The sequence below is a fragment of the Chrysochloris asiatica genome, unplaced genomic scaffold (genome assembly GCF_000296735.1).
Source record: "Chrysochloris asiatica unplaced genomic scaffold, ChrAsi1.0 scaffold00227, whole genome shotgun sequence".
Classification (NCBI taxonomy): domain Eukaryota; kingdom Metazoa; phylum Chordata; class Mammalia; order Afrosoricida; family Chrysochloridae; genus Chrysochloris; species Chrysochloris asiatica.
Window position 1 is genome coordinate 4,163,249 of NW_006408745.1, and position 4,704 is coordinate 4,167,952.

The 4,704-nt window shown below is 38.9% G+C and overlaps 1 pseudogene; it reads left to right on the plus strand.

Annotated features, from left to right (window-relative positions):
• The first annotated feature begins 2,337 nt into the window (after positions 1–2,337).
• LOC102830043 lies at positions 2,338–2,658 on the plus strand (annotated as a pseudogene).
• The last annotated feature ends 2,046 nt before the right edge of the window (positions 2,659–4,704 follow it).

Genomic DNA, 4,704 nt, shown 5'->3' on the forward strand with positions numbered 1-4,704 from the left:
TTTTCTTCATAGAACCCAGCTTCTAGTATAATTTGCTCAGCATACAGGTTGAATAAGTATGGTGAAAGAACACAACCTTGTCGCACACCTTTCCCAACTTTAAAACATTCAGTGTTCCCATGCTCTGTTCGAACAACTGCTTTCTGGTCCAGGTACAGATTTCTCAGAAGTACAATTAAGTACAATTAAGTGTGAATGAAATGGCCCATATTGTGCCATCCTCACAATAGTAGGTATATGTGAGACACAGGTTTATAAAGAGAGATTGGGCTTGCAACATATACCTTCTGAAGGAGTCCTTGGCCAGTAGTATTAACCCTGAGAGGGCCTGAAGATCATGAACATGATGAATAATTAACAGTAAGCTCTTGCACTTATTCATTCCAATATAAGCCATCGTCTACCATTTCTCTTCTTGCTATTGTTAATTTAGATTTTGTGATGATAAATGTTTTTAAACTGGATTTTATCAGCAAAGAGTGAAGGAAAAAATGAACTAGAAAGGAATATGCCTATTTCCAAGACTCATTGAACATCATTATTTTTTTCCAGTCCTTCATAATTAAACATAAGAAGTCCGGGTGGTGCAGTAGTTAAATTCTCAGCTGCTGATTGGTCATGGATTTGAATCCAGCAGCAGCTTCAAGGACGCTGCCAGCTTCCATAAAGATTTACAGCCTTGGGAACACTATGGGTCAGTTCCGCTCTGTCCTATAAGGTCCGTGTGAGTCAAAATTTATTCAAAAGCAACAGGTTTGATTTGGTTCATAGATGAACACATCTATCATAAAAATCTTTGGCTATTGATAATAAATACATAATATCAGATAAGTCAAGGTTTCAAGTCATTTCAAGAAAAATATGAAGTGGTTTTCATTTGGGAAATTCTGTTTAAAATATATGTTGGCAGGAATAGAAATGGATGTTAAACAAATGACTTGCCCATGTCATACAATTACTACAGAGCAAAAGTAAGAGTCTTCCCAGTTTTATCTATATGCTGTACCACTCCCTAACTGTGGAATGTAGGTCTGCACACACAAGAGATCATAATGAACCTATCAGTCCCCAGGATCTTGTAGAGTGACAGGAAGCCCTGATGGAACCCTGGGGGCAGGTTGTGACAGCATCACTTCTTTTGAAATGTGGAGCAGAGTTCTGCTTATCAGTTACCAACCATATAAGGATACTAATTCTGTGGGGGGTTTTATTATTATTATTATTATCATTCAGAATTAAGAAAGGGACAATGGGGCATCAAGTCTGACATACAGGAAGATCCTCCTGCCTGCAGCCCTGAGAATCTGTGAAATTGAGGTAGTTAAAAGGTGACTGGCAGCAGGATGCATTGTGTTCACTCCAGTGACACACAGATCAGAATGTTGGGTAACAATATGACTGTGAATGCAGAATATAGATTTCTTGTCATATATCATGTTTAATAGATATATTTAATATTCACTATTGAATATTAAAACTATATTCCCTTGAAGCAATATAGGCATCAAGAAAGAAAAAAAAAATGACATACTATCCTTTTTGACGTGGTGAACATAGAAAAAGACTCAGAATAAATACTAACTTGATCATGACAGGTGTGCCTGGGGAAAGCATATGGTAGTTGCCAAAAGCAAAAGAGCATCATATGTGAAGTCCAGTAAGCCCAGTTTGTTCATGGTTATGACACTATGACAACGAATAAGACAATAGCAGAATTGATGCATTTAAGTGATGGTGTGGGAGAAGAATATCAAAAGTACCATGAACTACCAGAAGAACAAACAAATCTGTGTTGGAAGAAGTACAGCCAGAATGCTCTTTAGAAGTCTAGATGATGAGTTATATTATGAGGAGGGACAAGTTTCTAGAGAAGAACATCATTGGTAAAGAGTCAGCAAAAAGAGAAAGACTCCCAACAAGATGGATTGGCACAGTGGCAGCATAACAATGATTGTGAGGAGGGTGCAGGACTGGGCAGTGTTTCATTCTTTTGTGCATAGTGTCCGTATGAGTGGGAACCGACTCAATGGCACCTAACAACAACAATAACACTAAATTCATAACTTTGAACAACCTTAAAACACTTCACTTATTTCCTCATCTATTGAAGTCAGATAATAATATAAATACCTTATAGCTTATTGTGAGGGACAAATAAAAATAATGAGAATGATCGCAACGAATTGTTATAAAAAGATAAGTTAGTTGTAAGTTAATGACATAATAGTTCTACTTCAAACAAATTCCACATAGTAAATACAGAATTACTGCAGCATATACGCACAATGAGAAACTACACATTAAATATAAGTATTTAGAGGTGCAGCACTGGCAACAATGGCAGTCACTGCGTTGGCGACGCGGGTAAGGCTCTGCGTGTTGGGAGTGAGAGCCATGCAAGCCCGAGGCTTCAGCTCGAACCAGTCGGAGGATCTCGATAGGGGCGCAGGCTCAGTCCGGGAAGCCAGTGGGGCCTTCGGAAAGAGAGAGGCTGCAGAAGAGGAGCGATGCTTCCGAGCACAGGCTAGACAACAACTGGAAGCCCTGAAGAAGCACCATGAAGACGAGATCATTCATTCAAAGAAGGAGATTGAGCGTCTGCAAAAAGAAATTGAACAGCACAAGCAGAGAATAAAGAAACTGAAAAATGATGATTAAATGCACACTGTTTCCCAAAGAATGGCTATGTAATCATAATCATTGTCCACTACTAGTAGACACAATTCTGCTTTAATTAACACTGATCTGTGTGCTATGAAGAAATTATAATAAATTCTCATCAGTGAAAAAAAATATATATATATGTAAGTATTTAAACAGAAGTGAGCCATTCATTAAAATATTATTTACTGAGTATTGGTTTGAGTGCCAATTCAATTTTCATCCCAACAGTGTGGAATGTCTTTTTGTTTTCATAGATAAGGTATAATACTAAATTATTGTAAAAATATTCAGATTTTTAAAGAAGTATTTTAAATTATCATTAAATTCTGAGTGGTGTAATGCTTTGAAAGAGCACGGTATTCTCAAATCTGAAAGCTTAAAAAGTTGGAACTGAAGTGTTAAAATAGTAGATTGTAGGATATGCATACTGCATGCTGTCAAGTTGGTTCTGGTTCCTCAGGACTCTATAGGACAAAGTAGAACTGTTCCATAGGGTTTCCTAAGCTGCAATTTTTATGGATAAGGTCACTAGATTCTTTCACTCAAGGAGTGACTGGTGGGTTTGAACCATCAGCCTTTGAATTAACAAAAGCATCTCACCAGAGATCCTAGATTATTTCTAGTTCTGGAAGAGCTTCAGGCTTTAAAGTATTTCTCTAAAGCCTGAAGCGCTTTCTCTAAATTATTTAAGTCCTCTCTCTGGTGCCTCATCCTGGCCAGGGCTGGCAGTGCCTTCTGTACACAGTAGTCTAAGGAATTGTGAATTACAAAAGGTTTCATTCAGTACCCGTCTCTCCATTTTGGAATCTCTCTGCCCCTCTAACCTGAGGATATTGTTGTTAACCTGGTGGTAGTGTTGTGTGCTGACAAGCCAATTTCAAATCATAGGGATCCCGTGTGACAGTAAAATTGCCCCATAGAGTATTATAGCCTATGATCTTTATGCAAGCAAATCATTAGGGCTTTTTCCTGTGGTGTCGCTGGGTGGGTTCAAACTACCAAACCTTTGGATAGCAGGCAAGTGTTTAATCATTGAGACACCAAGGCTCCTATCCTGGGATTAAACCCATAAACCCAAACCCACTACCATGCAGTGGGTTCTTGTTTAGGACTCACACAAATGGGGTTGTTCTGGGGTCCTGCAGCTGTACCCAGTTCCAAGAAGCTGATGAGCAGATGACTGCTATTGGCCAGCACTGCACTTCTTTTGCTCTGAGCAATTAAATCTCCTATATTTTATCAGAATCTCTGACTAACTTAATATATTCCAAGTAGGATAAAACCTCAGCCTTCAATTTTGGGCAGATACTATACAGAATTTTCACATGCTTTAATTTAACAAATACATAAAATTTTATTCTCTGCCCATTATTCAAAATCCTTATCAATAAGTTACTACAACTCACACTGTTATTGTTGGTAAGTGCCATTAAGTCCCTTCTAACTCACTGCTACCCTGTATATATAGGGTTTCCAAGGAACAGCTGGTGGTTTTGAGCTGCTGACCTTTCAGTTTAAAGTCCAGTGTTTATCTTACAGCACCACACTGGGGCGCTAATAACTCATATGTTGCAGTTGTTGCTAGGTGCTGTAGGGTTGGTACTGACTCACAGCAGCCTTATGCACAACAGAACAAAACACTGCCCAGACCTGCACCAACTTCACAATCATTGCTACACTTGAGCCCATTGCTGCTGCCACTGTGCAAATCCATATAGTTGGGGGTCTTCCTCTGTTTCGTTGACCCTCCACTTCATCAAGCATGATGTCCTGCTTCAGGGACTGGTTGTACCTGACAATATGTCTGAAGTATGAGAAACGAAGTCTGGCCATCCTGGCTTCCAAGGAGCATTCTGGCTATTATTCTTCCAACACAGATATGTTTGTTCTTTTGGTGGTCCAAGGTACTTTTAATATTCTCCTTCAACATCATAACTCAAATGCATCAATTCTTGTACGGTCTTCTTTACTCATAGTTCAACTTTCATATGCATATGAGGTTACTGACAATACCATCACTTGGGTCAGGTCCACCTTAGT